This window comes from Ptychodera flava, chromosome 8 (assembly GCF_041260155.1).
Source record: "Ptychodera flava strain L36383 chromosome 8, AS_Pfla_20210202, whole genome shotgun sequence".
Classification (NCBI taxonomy): domain Eukaryota; kingdom Metazoa; phylum Hemichordata; class Enteropneusta; family Ptychoderidae; genus Ptychodera; species Ptychodera flava.
This window is the reverse complement of record NC_091935.1, coordinates 23,417,304-23,442,948: the sequence shown is the minus strand read 5'-3', so window position 1 is coordinate 23,442,948 and position 25,645 is coordinate 23,417,304. Positions and strand designations below refer to the sequence as shown.

Sequence of the window (25,645 nt, the reverse complement as noted above, 5' to 3'; positions counted from 1 at the left end):
ACAAGTTTCATTTATTTTCCTTTCACACAGGACCGCCTTTTATTATAAATACCCAAAATAATTATCATCAAAGATACACATTGCACAAAGCCAGACCCTGAATGTATGGATGGAATTGCGTAAAAAGCATTGCACAGAAGTGAACAAATTCATCAAAGTTACACATCGCACAAAGACTGACTCTGAATGTATTGGCAGAATTGCACAAAGACTGACTCAGAATGTATTGGCAGAATTGCATTCAACATGGCACAGAAATGAAAAGGAATATCGAGTGCTCGCTTGATAGTAATTGAATGGGCATCCTTGTTTATAGGCTGTCGATCACCAGTTAACACTCTCTCACTATTACACAATCTGCACAGCAATCTCAACTTCTTCATATGAAAATCCATTCTCTAAAGAAAAGAAAAAGCAAAAAAAAGATACAAAGAGAAGATATGACTTAAAACATTACTATATTTACACCATTTACACCATATTTACACCATGCACCAAAGGAATCTTGTCAATGAAAAATCTTTCCCCCAAGATGGCATGTTGACGGCTGGTTTTAGTGTGCATTGACAGGCGGTCATAATTGTGTAGAGACGTCGACGCCATATTGTAAGCCACGATATTCTGTAGTTTCCAAGAGCTGTCATTCACACTGGACGAGATTCCTATATTCCTATATGTTTGTTACAAATACGAAAAATGTAACAAAAAGAGACTACCAAAACGTATTCTAGCTACCACTCCACTGCGCTATACACAACCAGCATCGAGGTAGGACATCCGGACATGACGAATGACGCACATCGCTATTCATGTCGAATATGTCGGAATAGCTAGGCCTATAAATCATCGGAAACTCCAAAACGATGGTCAAATATGAATGAAATTAGGTTCTACATAACTAACGAAAACTATAAGCACAATTTACCAGCGATTCTAACATCAAATACCATACTTCATGACTGAAAAAGCAAAAACGTGCGATCCGCCATGATCGATACCAGACAATGCTATTGGGCACCAAATCATGGTTTTCATAAACGGACAGTCTCGGACACGCTAAGCAATACTTGTGTTTGAAAGCTGAGTTTACCGTGAACATACCTAAATTTGAGTGATCTTGCCTCGCTTTGCCTATCATTATGAAAAATGCATTACAAGATCCACTTTTAGGGACATACAATGAAAGAATTATGGACGTTACTTACCTCCTGAGCGTTCGGCTTGCACTGTTTCCGGTCGAAGGACGCCTAGGGTTGCCCATAGGGTTGTTTACCATCGACAGAAGCTAACAGCGCATGCGTTAGTCACATATTCATGGTCTGCGCATTCGATGTTCGATGTCGTAACCTATCGTAACATTTTTAGTTGCACTGTAACGGTTAAACCGTTGTGTAAATATGCGGTTTGCGTGACGCTCTCAAAGTCAAGGAAAACAACAGCCATAACAGGATTATCACAGCTTAAAACAGAAGGCGCTAATCCTCTTAATAGGCGTTCGGGCTCCTCTCCTTCTACCTCCATGATCTGATAGAGAAGACTGAGAAAAACTCAACAATAAGCTTATTAATATGTCTGGGCCGCCTGTGGTAATTACAGGAAAGGTGGGCCAGGGGAATAGGGGAGGGTCACTGTTTATAAAACTATCTTAGGGGAGGGTCACTTTTGAAAGGAGCTGACCTTTGATTGTGTGTCTGATATTTCCTTAATGGGAAATCATTAATGAAATACGCCGATTCTTTTAAATATGTACACATTATCCACAAGTTACAAGCAAAGATGCAGTGGTATCCAATATTACACACCTTGAACAGTTAAAACTGATGAAAGACAAGAGACAATAACATATGCAACATGTGGAAAAGTATATATCAAGTATCAAATGTACATAAATAGAAAGATATTGTTAGTTTTATATTGGAAAAAAAATTGTGCATAGTTCTCTCATAGACTAACATGTACAAATGTACTGTGAATCAACATTTCAGTAAAATTCCAAAATCAAATTTGTTGCACAACCACTGACTTATAACCACTCTAGTCTAATCAAGAATATTAATATCAATAATCAAGCACATATAAATGCACAGATTACCTATTTTTGTATTGGAAAAAAATTATTCATAGTTTCATCATAGACTGCCATGTATAGTGAATCAACATTTCGGTGAAATTCCAAATCAACTTTGTTGCACAATCAAGGACTTGTAACCACTCTAGTCTAATCAAGAACATTAATATAAATAATCAAGCATACATAAATGGACAGATTTACCTAGTTTTGTATTGGAAACAATTATTCATAGTTTCATCATAGACTACAATGTGTAGTGAACCAACATTTTAGATGAAATTCCAAAATCAATTTCTGGTACACAAATACACATGTTACTTCCCACTTCAAGCAAAGTACATTTAAATACATTATCAAACATATATAATATGCAGTTATAGCATGTTTTGTGGGAGAAAATTGTCAATAATTTGCCTGATAGACCGGCCCACCCCCTGTAATTACTGAAGGCTCCCTAAAATCAAGTCTGCGGTGTCTTCAGTTATGTCAAACTCCGAAATGAGGTCGCCAGGCCCCAGGAATCGAAGTTGGGGGTGGACCACGTGATTTTTTTTTTGGGGGGGGGGGGGGGGGGGGGGGGGGGGGGGGGGGGGGGGGGGGGGTGGGGGGGGGGGGGTCCGATTGGAAGATTTCCGGGGAAAAAAGATTCCAGAAAGGTTGCCTCTGAAAAAAAAAAACAATGACGTGAACGGTAGATAAAATAAAAAGATAGCCATCGAATAATAGTAAAATAATGCTTGGACATTTACTTTAAGTCTTTACTTGAAATTTACGGCGCTCCATTTATAACATTTTTGATTTTCAGCGAGCCCTTCGGGCACACTAGTTTTAGCTTCCATATATGCATATGTTTATATGCAAATGGGAGGTATTCTTATAAGGTGGCAAAATGGCGTCTGTGTTTATGTATGTATGTATGTATGTCTGTTAGTCCGTCCAGATCAAAAACTCCTAAACCGCAACGGCTGCCATCTTAGTATTGGTGTACAGGTGCACCTAGGGGTGGAGATGTGAATTTGATCAATTGAATATGTCAGTGCCAAAACCATGCAAATGAGGGGAAAAAAGGAAAAATCCTGCAAATGGCTAAAACTCAGTAAGCATTGGTCAGATTGGGTTGAAACTTAGTATGCAAATTCCTTTAGGTATCCTTAATTTTTGTGTACACAAATTGGGTGAAATTTGCATGTTTGTATTTTTAGGGTATTTTTTTCCGTTTTTAGTCGAAAAATCTTGTTCTCTGAAATCGCTCGTCTGATCACTCTGAAAGTTAATATTCATGTTCCTCAGGATGACTTCAGTTAAGTTTGTACAAATTGTATTGATATTATCATATTTGTAAATTTGGGGCAATTTTCCCAATTTTTGGTCAAAAATTTTTTATCCAAAAAGTGCTGAGCTGAGAGTTTTGATATTTGGTATACAGGTATCTAAGATTTATCTCGATATAATGTATTGAAGTTAGGTTGAAACTGGCAATTTTTTATTTTTTGGGGTAATTTTTGCCTTTTTTTGGGTTGAAAAAAATGTTTTCCTAAAACTACTGATCTGGTAGCTTTGATATTTAGTGTACAGGTTCCTAGGGTTTATGTTAATAAAATATATTGAAATTAGGATGAAATCTGCAATTTTGTATTTTTGGGGCAATTTTCGTCATTTTTGGTCAAAAAATTTGTTTCTCAAAATTCACCAGTCTGATTGCTTTGATATTTAGTAAACAGGTTCTTAGGGTTTTTGTAAATATGATATATTGAAATTAGGTTGAAATCTGGAATTTTGAATTTTTGGGGCAACTTTGCAAAACTGTCAATTTTACAGGGATATCTTTCATTTTGTATTTTTAAGGTTTTTTTGGTAATTTTATACCTACTGGAACTAAGAGTATATAATGTGGTGGTTTAGTAAGCATTTGATATGGTAAACTGTAGTTTGTGTTGAAATGCGGTAAAAAAATCATTAGAAAACATAGCTGAGGTGATTTTAGCGGGTTTAGTTTCCAACAAATATATTCAAAAATTTTTTAAATGTTTAAGAGTATCAAGGTTGTAAATAGTTGACACAGTTCCTGCGATCTTGTCATTGTATATCTCATGCAAAGATGGTCAGTTCAAAGGGGTGGACCATTTGATATATGGGGGCGGGGGTTCGTGGCAGATTTGAAAAAAAATTCCAAACAATATGTCAATAAAAAAATCAGCCGGAGAAGGGGTGGGAGAGTGGGAAAAAGAAATGTACAGTGGATCGGATAAAAAGATAATGTACCTCATCAATCTTCCAGACATCCCCCTTTATCAAATGGTCCACCCTGATGCATTTTTGTGGGCAATTAACCATGCAGTGTATATTAGTTTAAGATGTCAAGTCAGGTAAGGATTTGAAAGGAATAGTCAAGTTCATCACAGTTAAATTTCTTAACTTCATCTCTTGTATCATCATCCTTGTGTAATTGGTTAAGTTTGTTAGTAGTTCAAGATATGGATGGACCGGTTGTTCTGGAAAAAAACAATGTTTACTTTTTCCTGTCGGGTTTCTGAGTTAATGATTGTATGTTGAAATCTCTCCATGTATCTGGTGTATGGGCAAAATTTAAACATTGGTTGCATGTTATGTGTTTCAGTCCCTGTCAAATATTGTAAATGAAAATTCAAGAACAGTTTCCTGTGTGCTTGTAAAAGATAACATATTTGTCAATACATAAACTGCCTTGCAGATTGATTGTCTTAAAAATTATCACAGAAGTAGAAAAGAAAAAGAAACTAATCAAATTGCTGTAACATATCAACCCTAAGTGCCTGTTCGCCTTATTTAACTATTTTATCATTACATTCAGCTGTTTGTTATATCTTTATCACTCTCCATGGGCCAAGGCACACTTGAGGGCCAATGTCATCACTCTGTGCCAGTCTGTGTATGTCAGTCTGTCTGTATGTATGTCCATGTTTCATACAATTGTTGGCTTGTTTTGATAACTATATGGGAGCGAATAGTGACATTGTCACTATTTTTATAATATCGTTCAACCTTGATTTTCATAAACATTTTCATTGTTGGTGCACCCTTTGTTCATGACATTTTCATAACATATGAATTAATTTCATTTCCTTTCCGTATTGTTCTGATTTGATTGATATTTTAAGGTAATTACACGCCTCGCGGATAGATATTTGGACTCTCAAATTTTTACAATTCTTTTCTGATATATCACTTGTGGGGGTTCATTTTAAAGCTCCAGGTGAAAGAAAACTTTTTGTGGGCTTAGTTTTTCGAAATTCGAAAATTTTTTTTCTCCATAGAGTTAACACAGGGATGGCGGCCATTTTGAATTAAATATCGGTGAATCTTGGGTTGTTTCTTTAGTACCAAATTTGCACAGTGACCTCTGCTTTTTATTATTGGTTTGGAAAGAGAGTGGTTGAAAGATTTCTTAGGGAAAGTTTGAGCAAATGTTTAAGTCTTTCACTTTTGAGGCGCGTACTACCTTAAATGACACTTTTCTTGTTGTTTTACATTTACCCATTGTTTCAATTAAGTGGTATTATTCACTTGTTGTGCTTCTGCAACTGTTTCTTATCCTTACACTGGAAAATATCCAGGTTGTCCACATAGCCTAGACTATATATATTGTTTCCATTATTGCTCTTTACAAGATGTGCCTGGCTTATCATTATTTGTCAACAAAAGTTGTTACCGTACTCGCCCCTATATTAAATGTTTCTAGAACTAGTCTTTTTCAATTTCTAACACTTTTGAGCACAACATTTGAAGTGCACTGTGACCAGGGTTAGATAAGGTTGCAAGAATATGCCGTAACATAGACTTCTTATAAACTCTCCATTAATAATGTCCTTAATTTGTGCTTTGTCTTTCAAAGCATATCAAAAGATCACCTTTATTAGTAAATATCTAAATAGAAACTGCATTCCAATGAATTGCTATACCCAGAATTTGAACCTAGAATGTAACACATAAACTTTTGAAATATTAGAAATTCTAAGTACTTCTGTTACATACACATATGCAGAAGCTGCATTTTGATGTCTTTGCTTTAATTTGAATTTTTGAACTAAGCAGGGAAAAAATAGAAGTTTTTCCTATTAGGATATCCATTTGTTTGTTGACAAGGTAATAATGGGAAAGTATTATGTGTCTGACATATTTTGAGACTTCATGAAAACACTTTTAAAAGCACTCAAAATGGCCACCAAATAACCCCATTTTAATATGTAAACATAGGGCCAAAGTCCCCGAAGCTACTATAGACATGGGGTATTTCCTGACTGTATGAAATTATCTCACTAAGGTCATCCTAGGGACATGTAAACCAAATATTAAAGCTGTCTGACCAGCGGTTTTGAAAAAACAAGCAACCCAACAGTTGACAGAGCTCTGCTGTGTTATGTAGAAAATAACTTTTTGTGACACATGTATTGATGAAGAAGGTGGATATCTTTGATAGCTCGTTTCAGGATGGCCTGACCAAAAATGGCAAAATTAGCTGCAAAAATACAAAATTGAAGATTTCATCATAATTTCAATATATTACATTAAGGTAAAGCCTAGGAACCTATATACCAAATATCAAAGCTATCAGATGAGTAACTTTTGAGAAACAAATATTTTGACCAAAAATGGCAAAAATTGACCCAAAAATACAAAAATTGAAGATTTCATCAAATTTCACTATATCACACTAAGAGAACCCCTAGGAATCTGTATACCAAATATCAAAGGCATCAGACAAGTAGTTTTTTGAGCAACACATTTTTGACCAAAAATAGCAAAAATTTCACCAAAATACAAAACTGCAGATTTCATCATATATTCAACATATCATATTAAGTTCATCTGTAGGAACCTATATACCAAATATCAAAGCTGTCAGACAAGCGGTTTTGATGAAATAAAGTTTTGACCAAAAATGACAAAAAATTCCTTAAAAATACAGATTTGCATATTTCATCACAATTTGAACAAATCTAAGTTGGGTTATCCCTAGGGACCTCTATACCAAATAACAAAGCTGTCTTGAACAGAGGTTATGAAGAAGAAGATTTTTTACCAAAAACGCCTTTTTTGGCACTAATTTGCATATTTTCAACAATATCAAAAAATTAAAAAAAAAAGTTTCTCATAATAATATTTTTCATCTACACAACAAATATCAAATCAGTAAGTACTGCAGTTCTCAAGATATTTGAGTGGACGGACGCCTCACAAACAGACATACCTGTACATACATACAGACTGACGCCGGACGCCAGCCAGATACCATCCAATAGCTTCTATAGACTATAGTCTATAGTAGCTAAAAATCAAAATTTGCAGTGGCAGGAGGGGGACACACCCTCGTAACCACCCTTAAGTAATGTGATTAGTCTTAGTTATTTCTATGCATTTAGTCTTTAAAATCCTTAGTCGCTTGAGCCACATGCTTTTAGACTACTACCAAGAACAAACTTTAAGCCCCCACTCAATTATCAGATTTATCTAATATAAATATTATGTACTTGATAAAATATTCAATGGAAAACAAAAGAATGACAAACTGTTAATGAGCTATTGACACATTTGCTAATTCGAGAACCTGGATTGAGAAGGGCGCCTTTAATTACTGACAGTGGTAGTGGTTTTCTTATAGACTGAGACCTCAATGACTTCTTATTTGTCTCAATCAGTAATTTTGCTGTAATACAGCTTGTCAGACACCTTTGATAAATTTTACAGGTAAAGATTACCTTAAATGAGATTGTCCAAATTGTGATTTAATATGCAAATGTGTTATTTTAAGGCAATCTTTGTCATTTTGGTCAAAACTCTTCTTCAAAAGTTCTGGTCAGACAGCATTGATATTGGTATGCATGTCCCTAGGGATGATATAAGTGAGATTTCTTCAAATTATGCCAAAATCTGTGAATTAGTAGTATTAGTATAGTGGGCTATTTTTTTGTAATTTTGGCCAATATTTTCTTAAACAAGTCATTGACAATTACATAGTATTAGTCTTGATGGGGCAGGGAAATGTGGTCATTAAGAAGTATCACTGGAGTGTATATGTTGAGATCTATGGGCACATAGGTCTATGTCGTTGTTCCAAATTTGAAACACATGAGGCATGTCTAAGTTATGGATCTAAATCGGTAAAAAAGATCAGACCTCTAGCTGTATTGGCCAGCCATGAAATACATATGCATATAATAAATGAGGTGCAAGATGTGACATCTTAAGGTCTAATATCCTATCAAAATTGGAGGGTATAGAACTTGTGGTTACTGAGTTATGCATATATATGTATAATCAAGTTCAAAGGTCATCGACGTCATGTGACATTTTGAAAAAAAATTGTATTGCTAATTAATCCCTATATGCCAAAAATCAGACCTCTAGCTCTATTCGCTTGCCCAGAATTAGATATGTGCATAATTAATGAGGTAAAGTGTTTGTTGTCATAAGGTCTCCCATCCTACTAAGTATAAAGGACAAAGCACTTGTGGTTACTTATTTATTGACATAAACATATATTTTAGCTAAAAGGTCATCAAGGTCACATGACATTTTTTCAAAAAACTTCTATCTTATAGTTATCCCTATATACCAAAAATCAGACATCCAGCTCTATTGGCTTGCTCAGAATTAGATATGTGCATAATTAATGAGGTACAGTATGTGGCGTCATAACGTCTCCCATCATACCATATATGAAGGGTGTACCACTTGTGGTTACTGAGTTATGGACAAATATGTATATTTCAGGTCAAAGGTCATTGAGGTCATGTGACATTTTGTCAAAAAAATTGTATTGCTAAGTTATCCCTATATACCAAAAATCAGACCTCTAGCTCTATTGGCTTGCTCAAAATTAGATATGCACGTAATTAATGAGGTACAATATGTGGCGTCATAAGGTGTCCCATCATACCATATATGAAGGGTGTAGCACTTTTGCTTACTGAGTTATGGACAAATATGTATATTTGAGGTCAAAGGTCACCGAGGTCACATGACATTTTGTCAAAATATCTGAGATATCTGCATTGAACTGATGGACAAATGGATGGACGAATGGACGGACTTGACCCAATCTATAAACCCCCTGGACTTCATCCGTGGGGACTAAAAACTGTGTCACTGCATCCTTTTTGCAATATGAATACGATGAGAAACTAAATTTTTATTTTTCTCGGCCTTATACATGGGAGTCTATGGAGAACTGACTCATACATGGGAGACTATGTAGAACTGCCTTATACATGGGAGTCTATGGAGGTGTAAACTAAAAAGTCCTCTAACACGTCCAAATTTGATCGCATTGTGAAACAAATCGACGTTCACCTGTATGGGGTAGGGTACTATCCTTGTGCAAAGTTTGAAAGAAATTGACCAGGGCATGTCTGAGATATTGCGTGAACGGACGGATGGACGGATGCACAGACATGACCAAACCTTTAAGTCCCCCCCGGATGGTGTCCATGGGGACTAAAAACCACTGGTCAGATTTCAGCTTTGATATTTGGTTTACAGGTCCTGTAGGATGACCACAGTCAGATATTGTCATATTGTGGGGAAATACACAATTTGTATATTTGTTATATTTGGGTCATTTTTTGCCAATTCTTGTTAACAAAATCTCCAAAAACTGTCTGACTCCGTGATAGCTTTGCAGTTTGATATACAAGTCCCAAAGGACAACATAAGCCAAACCATGTGTTAAAACTGCATCATCGTAAACCACGCGCCTCTTTACGGCAACAGCTCAGCGCTACCCGTTTAGGTCAGCGGAGTGGAAATTATTGCTCTGGCTCGCGAGAATGTAAAACTGGGGGAATCCATAATTTTGTATCAAGGTTATTTGTTTTTTTTTGTTACCAAAAAACACCAACAATTGCCCAAAAAATACAATATTGCATGTTTCATCATCGTTTGTATAAAAGTGATGTAGATCATTCAAGGACCTTTATATTGAATTTCAAAGAAACCTGAGAAATGGTGTCAGACATAGATTGACCAAAAAAAGGAGAAAATTACCTGACTGAGATCACTCCTTGGAATATGCATATCAAGTTGCAAAGCAATCGGGGTAAAAATGGGAAAAAATCTCCCCAAAATATTAAGTATGAAATTCTATTACAATTGGAACACACCCTCATGTAAGGCTACTTAAAGGAACCTTCATACCAAGTTTCAACCAAATCTGACCTGTGCTTACAGAGTTTTAGAAATTCGCAGGATTTATCTTTTTTTTACCCATTTTGCATATTTTTGACACTAACATGTTCATTTTGCACAAATTCACATTTCCATTCCCAGGTGCAACTGTACACCAAATACTAACATGGTAGGTGCTGCTTTTTTTAAAAGTGTTTTTGATGTGGGCAGACATACATACATGTACACACATACAGATGCTATCACCTTTGCATACAAAGTATCTTTGGTATGTATACATATACTAAATGTGAGCTAAAAATGTGCCAGATAGCAAAGAACGAAGTCTAGAAGTTGGCAAGATTGACATTTGTGTTGTTTTAAGCCAGAGGTCACCTGATAAATATAAAGCTACTACATCACGCAGTTGCGGTACAATTCAAATGCATCCTTTATTTCCTTTTCTTACTATTACTTTCAACAAAAATACTCAAAATTCTTATTCTTAAATAAGATATGTCACAATGACAAAGTTCATTCTTGGCAAGTGCAATTTCTTGGTGATTTTCTTTGTAATGTCTGTGCCTGCAATAAATAAATGCAACATGTCCGGTGTGAACTAGACTTTTCTATTCTACAACAATGATGTTGTTAAACTTTACAGAAAATTTGTCATGGGGAATGCTCTGGGTTATATTCCCTGACAGTAAAGCAGTATCTTGTGAAAGATTCTGACCAAAACCTGTGCTCCAACAAATACAGGTTCATAGAGGCTGATGTTTACATACATACATATATATATATATTTATATGAATGACATTGCACAAATTACAGATTGTGAGCTTTACTTGCATGATCATATGCATTATTGTTCTTGTGAAAATTTTTAGGAAGGTATTCTGCCCACAACTGCAAAATGGCTTTTTTCAGAATATAACTTCACTTTACTCATCTTGTTGAATGAATGAATATGTTCACCAGTTCTTGACATGGAAAAAAATCCTTTGAAATACACTTTGAAGTACATCTACTTTTATAACACTGGATGATGATACATGTCACAAGTTTATTAAAAGACTTTCACACTTACTCTCTGCTACAGTATGTTCATGCTTATTCACAGTGAAGTTTGTGTGTACTTATACTTTCAAATTTTATTCTTTTCCACTGATCAAGCAGATATTACACAAGGCTGGCAGTCTTTGCAACAACTTCAGGGAAAAACTTTAAAACCATTCTGGAAAAAATTGATTCTACTTTAATCAATCTCCTTTCCTCATCTATGAAGTACATGAAAAACAGGACACATCACAAGTTGAGATAGCAATCTAACAAAAAGGCAGATTTCTTTACATTTGTTATATATGCCACTTAAATACTTAATCTAGAAAATGAATGTGTAAATACTAGTATACTCTACAGGACAATATAACTTATATATTAAATGAAGGTGATGAAGTAGTCGAATTGTGTACTTGTACATGAATTTGTAACACTGGAGTAAAATGACAATACCAGAAGACACTGATAAAAGCACAAGTTTTTTTATCTAAAGGTCTTATAGAATGTGAACTTGTAAATACATCATAAATTAAGGTATTTCTCAATTTTCTGTTATGTTAATTGAAGGTTTTGAACTAGTAGTCAATTAAAGAACCCGTCAGTATACTTAACACTGCGCCTCAAATGAAGTTTCAAAACTAGTAATTCTATTGGAAAGTAGGGTTTGTACAGATACATGCAACAAGTATGTACACTCAGGTTCATGGTACAGTGGTACAAATATAAACTTGTCGACCTACGGGACTGAAATCGCAGCCAAGAGAATACTCGTGAAGACTGTATGTGCTTTGACTACCAATGACAGCTACTGACTATTGACGACACTGGTTAGTAACAATAAAGTGACAAAGCCTACCAGTCAGACAAGTCAAGATTTGCAACCACCACTCTTTGGACTCCACTGAAAACACGAAACTCAATGCCTGGTGACCTTAAAGGGCCTGTCAGATATAAATGTTGACCTATTTACGTTAGCGCGTCTTGTGTTACAGACTGTCTGGCTTTTGTGGTTTAACCCGCATGAAAGAGACAAAATTTACGTAGTAAACATCTCCGTCACCAACATTTACCTTTTTCTAACCTCTTTTCAAATCAGAATAGATTGCTTTTCAGGCAGGTCAGAACATTACAAAGCTTTCCGAACTATTCTTTCATGTGTTTTGGAATAACTGCGGAATATTTTCACTTCATGTCATGTCATCTTCATGCATCACTGCATGTAAATGTCAATAAAAGAGTCCTACATAAGAGAACATACTTTGACTGAATGACTTTCTGATCAGATGACGCAAGTTAATGCTTCGTTCATCAGAAAAAAAAATTAAATGTGTCAGCTGTGTTTAACAGAAGTATAGTTACAGATCTAAAGATACATTAAAGTTAATCTTAACTAGTAGAGCAACAATCTCATTATTGCTGTTAAATTATGATTAAAACAATGAAACATATCTCTTTTCCCTCCACCACCAACTTGAAGGTTTGCATTGAAATGGCAAAAGTGTTCATGTGTCAAAAAAATCATTGTCAGCAACATCGTCAACCACAGTTGTGAAATTTTCCGAAGGTAATAAATTTATACATCAGACAAAAATTGCTACAGCTGCATTTCATTCTTTTGTAAATACTTTTATGAGGTAACTGGAGATTGTGAAACATTTCTACCCACAGATAAAAAATCAATAGCTTTTCAATGTATTTCTTTACTCTTGGGCAGGTCACGAAAGACTACAATGGGATGTCCGAGGTATTGGACAAAAGTTTAACTACGCTTCAGAACACGCATTATCCATATTAGTTGGTAAGCGCCCTCAATGGTGAAGAATTCGCTCATTGGAAATGTCCTTGGAAATTTCCATGCAGATGGCACTCTGACCTGGACCAATTCAAACAAAAATTTAAGAGTCTCACAAAAATTTCATTCTCTCCAACCAAACGCTAGTAAAATGCAACGGCTTCTTTCAATCACTGCAGCTACTTGTGAGATTAGAGAAACTTGAATAAAATATCCGGTTTTCATGCAGCCACATTTGGAAAAAGTTGTTTCCCCTCTGAAATGGCGAAGTATTGTTGGGCAGCTGCTACAGAATCAGTACACTGGTATCACACTTCAGAGCACTAAATACAAATGTAGGTGTAGGATCATTCCAGGCCACAGATTCACACTCTACTGATTCAATATCATGTGGTTACCCTTTAACCTTTTCAGACCAGGCTATCTGGTAACTTACCAGAGCTACCCTTATATATACGTGTTTAGGTTTGAAAGGGTTAACAAGCTCAGACAGTACACAATTGAAGGAATGCCTGAATACAGTCACTGCCACCGCAAAATCTTCATCAATGACGAGCAGCTGATCAGAAACTATGTGGGGCCTGGGCAGGCCTCCACAACCAAACTTTCACGATATTATAAGTATTAGGAAACGGGCAAAAATTGGAAAGGTTACCTGACCTTTAACCACATAAACAAATTTGTAAATTCCCCTGAATTTAGGTTACAGCCTTCTGATGTAGACTTCAAAAATGCAGCTTCATACAATTGAATTACGTAGGCTTTGTTGAGCCAGAAATGAAATGATTTCTCTTCATGTCATCCTAAATTTTCACCAGTTTTTGACTGGAAGCCAGGGATTATCATCTAGACTGTAGCTTTCAAAATGTACAGCCTGTAATAACAACTGGCAATAGGTATAGACTGTTCTCCTAGTTATTGGTATTGATGTAAAGGTAATTTAGTTTGTACATTCTGACTGCATTTGGGTAAACTGGGCCAAGTTGTCGAACACAATATGCCCATCTAACAAAATTCATATCACTGTCCCTCCATGATAGATGGACTATCTTCAAATGGTGACACCAACCAACATTGCCATTTTCAGACTGTGTGTCAAGCTTTGCATTGTATTGGCATTTTGCTATGATTTTTGACCAGCAGAACTGTTAAATCACAAAACACAGTACCTTGGCACTATATCCTGAAGCAGGATTTCATTTTGGAAGCGTTACTAAGCATCTACGGGAATACCGCTTCCAGTCACTTGAAAATATAACCATCTCTAAAACATTCCAAAAAAATGTAATCAACTTTATAATCACAAAATATTGTGATGTTGTGTATCTGATAATGATGAATAATTTTGCATTGACTGAAAAGAGGAGCCATCTGCTTCACTAACAAGCGCAATCCTAAAATCATGCGTATTTACTGCATTTTTTAACAACGGAAAGTTATTTGTTTTCCCTGCCTTTTCTTAAATGTACAAGTTCCCTGTGAAGCAAACTAAAATTATGTATGTGTTTCCCATGACCCTATATTTATCATTTAAAACCTCTCAATCCAACACAGTGTTTGCATTTTGAAAATATTAAACAAAATGCACAACATATATTGCTTTTATATCTCGGGTCAAAGTTAGGTACAAATAAAGAAACCAAAATTCCCAATTAACTCATTCTATTTCCTGGAAGCAGGAAACACATACATTTCTTTATTCTGGCTTCATCTTGAACACACATGAAAACCCCTCCCCTCTCCTTGGAACATGAGAAAACTGACAAACTGTAGCAGTTTTAAACTCTTAAACTCTGAATATCTTTTGTGAAAACATCCAGGTAAGCTCTGGTCAAAGCCATATACCTCAACTGCTGACATATTTTCCGTGACAAAGATTTTTGCATTGCTATGTTGATGATGAAGTTTGGGAAGGAGAAGTACATCAACAGTGTAATTATTGACACATATATTTTTGATATCTTTAGTAGTAGTCATGATAAAAAAAAATCTTGAATACTTCAATTTCAGAAGAGATCACACACTTATTTTGTTGCTCATCAATCAATGGACCCTGTATATGTGAAGATGGGATAATGATTTCACACAGCACATACACACACAATTCTGAAATGTCACCTCAAAACAAAATGAAATCAATGAATGTCATCTTTTATCAAAAGATAGGGAAAACAAATCACATCATGCTTAGGGTTTTAACCTAGGCTGGGACTTATGACTTTACCAGAATCTTTTGGGAGAGAACATGGTTAAAATGACCAAAAGCTTACAACTGGATGTTTTCGGGGTTTTTTTTGCATTGCTATGTTGATGGAAGTACAGGTAGAAGCAAATATACTGAGAACTGTAAAATTCTGACGTCAACTTTCGAATGTCAATCAAGTAAACAGATCATCTTCGACTGACTGAAAGGTACATTGAGGAAAAATAACTCCAGGACTGTATATACGAAAATAGAACCTATGTACATATTTGTCTGCATTGTAGTAGCATTGACTACAATTAACAAGTCCCTTAAAATTCCATTACCATGTAGTTGACGGCGATTGACCAGGGCACTTTTCAAGTGCATCGTCTGTGTATTTCAGAGCTAGGTATTGTTGCTCTGGAGTAACCCCGTGGATCACAAGAAAGTAAAGATAGTTACAAACCCTCCATTTGTTACTGTACATCGTAAATCTACCTGTGTCTACAAGGGAGGCACCTATCTTACTCGCTAGGACGCCGGTGTACGCATCTTCGACCGGAAAAGCTTTCTCCTGGCTGGCCGCTCCAACGATTCCCTGGAGAACGTCGCCGGACACGATGTAACCAGTTCCGCTGGCGTACCGTGGGTAGACGGACCGCGGGAAATCCTGTGTGGACACGTACCATTTACTTAGCCGGTTGCGAATAACCTCCCGCTCGTTAAACACGCTCCCGGCATACAAGCCTGTTTTTATACTGTTGTGTTCGCTAAGAAATTCCGTTAAGAATCGAGTACTGATGAAACAGTCGTCGTCCGTTTTCAAAAGATACTGCGGCTGGCAATTGTCGGCTGCCCATTTCATACCGTGCTGAACTTTCAAAGTCAAATTACGGTAGGAATCCATGTAGTCCCCGAGAACCACATCGCCGTGTTCTCGGAATTCTTCCTCAAGTCGTCTATTGATAACAAAGTCGCGACTTTTTCCTATGAGAAAGATGGTTTTCCATGTTGCGTTGGAACTTTTGCTGTCACTTTTGTCTCTCGCCCAAGTGTTGCGTATTGCTACTCTCCTTTCGAAGTGGCCGGGAGCCGAGGTAACTAATACCAGGAGCACAACGCCGGTGCCTTGTTTACATTGTGGAGCTTTAGTTCGTATGCTGTCAAGGTCTTCGACGATATTCCAATATGGGGTTTTGTCAGTGACAACAGACCGTTTGGGATCTTTCCAAGCTTTAATCCCTCTCGTCAGCCCGTGCCTGCTCGCGTAAATGTCATTCTCATTGTCCAATTTGCCGCCAGGACCAGAGTTGAGCAATTTACCATTAAAATGGCGCTCAACACAAAGAAGAGAATAATGAAAAGAACGTGCGAGCTCACCATTTTAAGGATAAGTAGTTTGGACAATTTCAACCAAACGTCGGCCATGGTGACATACGCCCGGCTTCTTTTCTCCTGTTGTGTTTGTGTTTCGCAATGCCCGATCAATACTTCGATTTCCGGGGCTCAGGACAACAAGCTAGTGGTACCAGCCAAGGTTACAAATCGATTTCTGAATTCTGGCGGAATGCTATTTGTGCGCCAAATGTGAAGTCCAGTTCGTCCACTTTCCAACAAACGTAGTTACGGTGCACAGGCTCCACACTTATCGCCTATCTAACGCCGATGTTTTTGAATAATGTTCGTCTTCTCATTGAGCATATGGATAGTAGAATGACTGGACAAAAATTTACATTTGGTAAACTCAACACTTCGCGTAGTTTTTCTGAAAAGTGAAACGTCGCTCCGCAGTACTTCCACGCCGCTGTCGTTGTGTATAATAGCATGCAAATTTCGTCAAGTCACGGGACTTTCATTTTAATAGGAATGTTGACGTCACGGCAGCTGATCGTTCATTGGCCAAGCCCAGACATCGCCCATGTCTATGACCATAAATGGGGCCGGCAGTACTACGTGACCGTATGAGTGACAACACACGCAGTGTTATGTGCACTCGAATGCCAACCGGGATTTTCCAGTGCGCTCGGTTATACCCAGTTGAGTCAACCCCGAAATGTTAGAATTCGCTTCAGGTTGAGAGAAAAATTGCAATTGTGTGATACTTTTGAATCAGGATTTTGAACCAACAGACGAAACATTGATATTTCTATCAGTATATGATACTCAGTTGGATCTTATACTGGCAAAAAATATGGTAAACCCAAAACACAACAAAGAACTATGGGATAGGCTCATTGCGCAATTTGCTGTAGTGCAGCGTTGATCATTGGCAAAATTTAGAGAGTTACTAGTAATAACTTGCCTGCACCGGAAAGCTATGTACGTGCGACATTTCACGTTGAGGATATGCACTCGCAAACACCGTTTATTTACGAAAACCACCGTCGTCATACTTGCTCGTCTCTGACTGCACAAGTTAAGTTTGTACGTACATGTCAAAGGACGCACGCGAGTTAGAGCCCTGCGCACGATGCTTTGTGTTCTCGGCGTTATATACGGCCTGTGGTGGGAGGCCGTGTATAACCCTGTACCATCTCCTACGCAATCTTACGCAGGGCTGGCGCGTGACGGGAAGGAATAAGTATATGTAGCTTCTGTCTTATACCTTCAAGTTGTGCTCGTCGAGTCGAGTCACGGAGTGTTCCTTCTTGGTAATGGATTATTTGTTATTTGGTTCAAAAACTTGAAGCATAAAAATAGCAGGAAAGTTTAATCGCCGAATAACTGAGTACATGTATATACGAAAGCGGCGCAGTGTTGCCATCAGTGCAGGATAGTTTGTTGACATCGCAAAAGTTTGTTGACCCCATCATTTGCATGTCAACAGTCAGGTTTCAGAGAAAATTTGTATTTAGAACGTAGAGGGCGCTCACAGAGTGCTCTAAAATTTCGCATCCAGTAAAAGCAGGTCATTTGCATAATCGCCCGTTTGACATATGACGTTTACAGTGGGCGGGCCTGATAAGTAAATATCCTTTGCCATGTCAGTGTAAACCAGCGTTTGTCCGCCATTGATATGCGACTAACAACACATCGTCTGTCGTTCCAAATTGAATCCTTGCGTGCTGTAAGTGTTATTTTTTATCCATGATTTCTGCAGTTATCAGAGACACACTTGTGAACAAGATAACAGTCCTCATCTCTGTTTAAGCGACGCATACTTACCATCAACTGCACACACAGAACACGGTGAAGGTAGTTTCCCATCGATCCAGTAAAAGAAGGTACGATGTGCAGTGGCTTGGCAATCCATTCCTCACCATAAAAAGATTGTGTAATATAGTATATTAATACGCAATAATCTTGTGTATATCATCCAGTAAAAGAAGGTTAACAGCGTGTGTCTCTCGATACTATCCAGTAACAGTAGGTTGAGTAATCGAGGCAGTTATTTTGTATTACCATGGAGGTAGTCTCTACTACCTCCATGGTATTACCATCGTCCAGTAAATGTAGGTAGAGAAATACAATCAGAAGTATAAGGTCAAGGCCATCCCGTAAAAGAAGGTAGTGTTATAGAGGCAGTAATTTTTTATTTACCATCCAGTGAAAGTAGGTAAACAATGTCTGTGACTATTAACCATCCAGTAAAAGTACGTAGAGTAATACAGGCAGTCAGTTTGTATATACCATCCAGTAAAAGTAGGTAGACAATGTCTGTGACTATTTACCATCCAGTAAAAGTAGGTAGAGTAATACAGGCAGTCATTTTGTACATACCATCCAGTAAAAGTAGGTAGACAATGTCTGTGACTATTTACCCTCCAGTAAAAGTAGGTAGAGTAATACAGGCAGTCATTTTGTACATACCATCCAGTAAAAGTAGGTAGAGTAATACAGGCAGTCAGTTTGTACATACCATCCAGTAAAAGTAGGTAGACAATGTCTGTGACTATTTACCATCCAGTAAAAGTAGGTAGAGTAATACAGGCAGTCAGTTTGTATATACCACCCAGTAAAAGTAGGTAGACAATGTCTATGACTATTTACCATCCAGTAAAAGTAGGTAGAGTAATACAGGCAGTCAGTTGGTACATACCATCCAGTAAAAGTAGGTAGACAATGTCTATGACTATTTACCATCCAGTAAAAGTAGGTGGAGTAATACAGGCAGTCAGTTGGTACATACCATCCAGTAAAAGTAGGTAGAGTAATACAGGCAGTCAGTTTGTATATACCATCCAGTAAAAGTAGGTAGACAATGTCTGTGACTATTTACCATCCAGTAAAAGTAGGTAGACAATATCTATGACTATTTACCATCCAGTAAAAGTAGGTAGACAATGTCTATGACTATTTACCATCCAGTAAAAGTAGGTGGACAATGTCTATGACTATTTACCATCCAGTAAAAGTAGGTAGACAATATCTATGACTATTTACCATCCAGTAAAAGTAGGTAGAGTAATACAGGCAGTCATTTTGTATTTACCATCCAGTAAAAGTAGGTAGACAATGTCTGTGACTATTTACCATCCAGTAAAAGTAGGTAGACAATATCTATGACTATGTACCATCCAGTAAAAGTAGGTAGACAATGTCTATGACTATTTACCATCCAGTAAAAGTAGGTAGAGTAATACAGGCACTCAGTTTGTACATACCATCCCTTAAAGTAGGTAAACAATGTCTGTGACTATTTACCATCCAGTAAAAGTAAGTAGAGCAATACAGGCAGTCAGTTTGTACATACCATCGAGTAAAAGTAGGTAGACAATGTCTGTGACTATTTACCATCCAGTAAAAGTAGGTAGACAATGTCTATGACTATTTACCATCCAGTAAAAGTAGGTAGAGTAATACAGGCAGTCAGTTTGTATATACCATCCAGTAAAAGTAGGTAGACGATGTCTGTGACTATTTACCATCCAGTAAAAGTAGGTAGAGTAATACAGGCAGTCAGTTTGTATATACCATCAAGTAAAGTAGGTTGACAATGTCTATGACTATTTACCATCTAGTAAAAGTAGGTAGACTATGTCTATGACTATTCACCATCCAGTAAAAGTAGGTAGAGTAATACAGGCAGTCATTTTGTATATACCATCCAGTAAAAGTAGGTAGACAATGTCTGTGACTATTTACCATCCAGTAAAAGTAGGTAGACAATGTCTATGACTATTTACCATCCAGTAAAAGTAGGTAGAGTAATACAGGCAGTCAGTTTGTATATACCATCCAGTAAAAGTAGGTAGACAATGTCTGTGACTATTTACCATCCAGTAAAAGTAGGTAGACAATATCTATGACTATTTACCATCCAGTAAAAGTAGGTAGACAATGTCTGTGACTATTTACCATCCAGTAAAAGTAGGTATCTAGAGTAATCATGCAGTCAGTTTGTACATACATCCAGTAAAAGTAGGTAGAGTAATACAGGCAGTCAGTTTGTACATACCATCCAGTAAAAGTAGGTAGAGTTATACAGGCAGTCAGTTTGTACATACCATCAAGTAAAATGAGGTAGACATGTCTATGACTATTTACCATCCAGTAAAAGTAGGTGGACAATGTCTATGACTATTTACCATCCAGTAAAAGTAGGTAGACAATGTCTATGACTATCTACCATCCAGTAAAAGTAGGAAGAGTAATACAGGCAGTCAGTTTGTACATACCATCCAGTAAAAGTAGGTAGACAATGTCTGTGACTATTTACCATCCAGTAAAGGTAGGTAGACAATGTCTGTGGCTATTTACCATCCAGTAAAAGTAGGTAGACAATGTCTGTGGCTATTTACCATCGAGTAAAAGTAGGTAGAGTAATACAGGCAGTCATTTTGTATATACCATCCAGTAAAAGTAGGTAGAGTAATACAGGCAGTCAGTTTGTACATACCATCCAGTAAAAGTAGGTAGACAATTCAGTGGCTATTTACCATCCAGTAAAAGTAGGTAGAGCAATACGCAGTCATATTTAACCATCCAGTAAAAGTAGGTAAGTAATACAGGCAGTCAGTTTGTACATACCATCCAGTAAAAGTAGGTAGACAATGTCTGTGACTATTTACCATCCAGTAAAAGTAGGTAGACAATGTCTGTGGCTATTTACCATCGAGTAAAAGTAGGTAGAGTAATACAGGCAGTCATTTTGTATATACCATCCAGTAAAAGTAGGTAGAGTAATACAGGCAGTCAGTTTGTACATACCATCCAGTAAAAGTAGGTAGACAATGTCTGTGGCTATTTACCATCCAGTAAAAGTAGGTAAGTATACAGGCAGTCAGTTTGTACATACCATCCAGTAAAAGTAGGTAGACAATGTCTATGACTATTACCATCCAGTAAAAGTAGGTAGAGTAATACAGGCAGTCAGTTTGTATATACCATCCAGTAAAAGTAGGTAGACAATGTCTGTGACTATTTACCATCCAGTAAAAGTAGGTAGACAATATCTATGACTATGTACCATCCAGTAAAAGTAGGTAGACAATGTCTATGACTATTTACCATCGAGTAAAAGTAGGTAGAGTAATACAGGCAGTCATTTTGTATATACCATCCAGTAAAAGTAGGTAGACAATGTCTGTGGCTATTTACCATCGAGTAAAAGTAGGTAGAGTAATACAGGCAGTCATTTTGTATATACCATCCAGTAAAAGTAGGTAGAGTAATACAGGCAGTCAGTTTGTACATACCATCCAGTAAAAGTAGGTAGACAATGTCTGTGGACTATTTACCATCCAGTAAAAGTAGGTAGAGTAATACAGGCAGTCAGTTTGTACATACCATCCAGTAAAAGTAGGTAGACAATGTCTATGACTATTTACCATCCAGTAAAAGTAGGTAGACAATGTCTATGACTATTTACCATCCAGTAAAAGTAGGTAGAGTAATACAGGCAGTCAGTTTGAATATACCATCCAGTAAAAGTAGGTAGAGTAATACAGGCAGTCAGTGTTTGACTGTGTAGTTTTTGACAGTATTTTCTATCCACCTGAACCAGGTTATTATTTTAGAGATGATTTCCCATTGACAAATGAAGTTGCAACAAGTATTCTTGTATCCGATATTTGAATTGTTATTTACTGTGTGGCTTCTCTTCTCAAGAAATCTGTCTTTACCAGTGTTGTGAATTGTATTATAATTGACCTGCACTCTTGCTGAGTGTCATATTGCAGTTAAAATTATGGAGTTGAATGGTGAGTTACTGCTTCAATGCTTAAATTGTCACTGATACTTCGATGAAAAAAACAAACATAAGACTAGTATGTATCAATATTGGTTGAATAGAGTATCTTTTATCAGGCTTATACCAATAGATCTTTGACCAGGTGAAAAAATTAGCCCAAATAACATGAACTGAGCAATAATAGTGTAGTAATATGAATTTTATTTCTCCATAAAGTTTTCAATCCACTTCAATGGCATCCTGTATATTTTCAATCTTAAAGATGCATTTTTGACATTGTAAATATTTTTAGATTATGTGATTTCACACGTGTAACATTCATTTAAAAATGTGATTTTCTGCAATGTGTCTCGGTTTTATTGAGACATTCACAGCCTCTATGGCTGCGCCCCTAGCGGTCCAGAGACAATAATTCTTTACTTGAAATATTTGGTTTCAACAGAGTACTGCTAAGGAAAGAATTGTTTGTCGCTGAACCATGAGCAGAATTCATTGCAAGCAATTATCATATAGCTGCATATAGCTATATATTAACAAGGGGTGCATGCAAAGTAAAAATAAACATGTATTTGGGAGTTCTGCTCACAGACATTTCACTCTACCTGTTATCATGAGTTTTTATAGCCATATTAATGAGACAAGTTCTTAAATTGATTCATTTCTAAATACATCAGCTGATTTTTTAGCTACTATAGACTATAGTCTATAGAAGCTATTGGGATGGGTATCCGTCCGGCGTCCGTCGTCAGTCTGTATGTATGTATGTATGTATGTATGTATGTATGTATGTATGTATGTATGTATGTATGTATGTATGTATGTCCGTTTGTGAGGCGTCCGTCCACTCAAATATCTTGAGAACCGCAGTACTTACTGATTTGATATTTGTTTTGTAGAAATGAAAATATGATTTTGAGAAACTATTTTTTTTAATTTTTTGATATTGTTGAAAATAGGCAAATTAATGCCAAAAAAGGTGTTTTTGGTAAAAAATCTTCTTCTTCATAACCGCTGGTCAGACAGCTTTGTTATTTGGTATACAGGTCCCTAGGGATAACCCAACTTAGATTTGTTCAAATTGTGATGAAATATGCAAATGTGTATTTTTGAGGAATTTTTTTGTCATTTTTGGTCAAAATTTGACTTACATTGTATGTAATTCTTGTACTGTATAAACCCTATCAATTCACCCAGAAAAAAATAATTAATATGATTTTAAATAATTGAATTAATTAGGAAATCATCAAAGCCAAAATAATTTTAGTGTGGAATTATCAGAAAGTTCAATTTTTTTTGACAGTTCATAGTGAAATGCTTACCATCTTGGAGGATTAAAACATGTAAAGGCAACTTTCCTGAATCCCAACTTTGATATATTCTGAACCACCATTTATGTTATCTAAAAGAAATTGCTCATAATAGTTTGTCATGATAGGGTGGTCAAATAAATACAGATAGAGAAAGTTCTAATTTCCATAATGGATGACTTGGTAAGGATAAAATAAGATTACTTTTTGAGGAAAAAAATAGAGTGGTCAATTAAAAGAGTGGTCAAAGTGATAGGGTTTTTATGGTAAAGCTGGGCTGTAAGATTCCTCATGTGCTATTTATAGCAATTATGCAATCTGTGTAAACAGTGCAATGAAAGTGTAACATGATTCCTTATAATGCTTTTGATGACCTTGAACTTCTTAAGTTTCAAACATTTGTCTCTTCAGTGTGCTTTCTCTGAGTACGTACAGTCTCAACTTATTCAACAGAACTTACTTACAATGTTAATTTGAAAGTTAAAATGTGCTTGGTTAATAAAATGAAAATACTGATATTAAAAGATAACCAGCTCAAGATTCTTTATAACCTGACAGATATGCTGTTTTTTTATGACGTAAATCTTGATTTAAGCAAGTCTTGTTTACTTTAATTAGAATGTAATTAACTCTCGTTTATTTGCTATTATTGACTAATATAGTCTGATGAAATATGCAAATCTGTATTTTTACGGAATTTTTTCCAGTTTTGGTCAGGCCATCCTGAAATGAGCTATCAAAGATATCCACCTTCTTCATCAATACATGTGTCACAAAAGGTTATTCTCTACATAACACAGCAGAGCTCTGTCAACTGTTGAGTCACTTGTTTTTTCAAAACCGCTGGTCAGACAGCTTTAATATTTGGTTTACATGTCCCTAGGATGACCTTAGTGAGATAATTTCATACAGTCAGGAAATACTTAATTTTGTATCCATGTCTATAGTAGCTTCAGGGACTTTGGCCCTATGTTTTTATTTTTCAGTCTTAGTCGGTTTGACTTAATCTAACTCTGGCCCAGTCAATGGCACCAGCTGAAGAGAATACAAAATTACAATCTTGAGAGTGTATGCAAATTGTTAATTCCTGGCTATATTTTGCAAAATTGTGAGAAAATATCACTGCGACATTGACCTACCATAAATATTTATTTCAAAAGTAAAAGACATATATGACTTCGATGACACTCAAAGTTGGCAATACTAGAAGGTTAAACCTCTTTCTGCCAGGCTCTATTGACATACCATAAAAATAAATATAATTTGGGAGAAAGGGAATCAACATATTCCATAAATCAAATTTTTTTAATGTCTTAAATTTTGGGTGTAACAATGGCAAAATTGGTAAAAACAATAAATAATTCCACTCGGTTGCACTGTTTTCACTTAAATTTGTCTTAACTGTTCAAAGTTTTACTTTTGCTATCTTAAGATTAAAATGGAATAAAATTAAGCATCTTTTTTCTTTAATATTTGATTATTCTCATATGCCATAATTCATAAATTCATGATATTGTCAAGTCTCCTGAAAAGATTTTTGTTTCGTTAAAACAACTACATTCTTGTTCTAGACAATACAGCCAGCTTTCAGCTTGCTAACACGTACATGTACCATGGATTTGTATCATTGACAATAAAATGACTTTCACTCTGGATTCCAATTCAGTTATCGACCAATACATATTTATAAATACAGCCTTTGCAATCAAACTGAGTATTGTGTCTTTCAGCACACTGTAGGGAGATTGCAAAAAACCATATTTGATATATTGCATAGAAATATTGACAAAAATTACCAACATTAGAAGCCTCTTTCCCATTGGTAGGCCCACATGTTTTTTTTACAAAAAATCATACATGTTTAGATTTTTTAACATGTGACACAATTGTTCTATATTTCAAAAAAAATTATTAATTACATCAGAACAATTTTTTCGACATCAACGTGCATTT

General features: G+C 36.2%; 1 protein-coding gene and 1 long non-coding RNA gene across 5 annotated transcripts in view; one reads left to right on the top strand and one right to left on the bottom strand.

The window, feature by feature from the left end:
* The window catches only part of LOC139138821 (kelch-like protein 38), an 87,485-nt gene that overhangs the window by 18,985 nt on the left and 42,855 nt on the right, over positions 1 to 25,645 (top strand). The window contains exon 1 of one of the 4 annotated variants that reach the window (XM_070707365.1): positions 18,232 to 18,320. The exons of 2 other annotated variants lie outside the window; for them this stretch is intronic. The gene's annotated coding sequence lies outside the window, so the exon portion shown is untranslated. One more of the 4 variants, XR_011553677.1, reaches the window with a different exon arrangement.
* Positions 6 to 1,822, bottom strand: LOC139138824 (uncharacterized). The gene is made up of 2 exons (XR_011553681.1): positions 1,206 to 1,822; positions 6 to 398 (listed from the first exon to the last, which is right to left on the bottom strand). It is a non-coding gene; the product is annotated as an uncharacterized lncRNA (long non-coding RNA).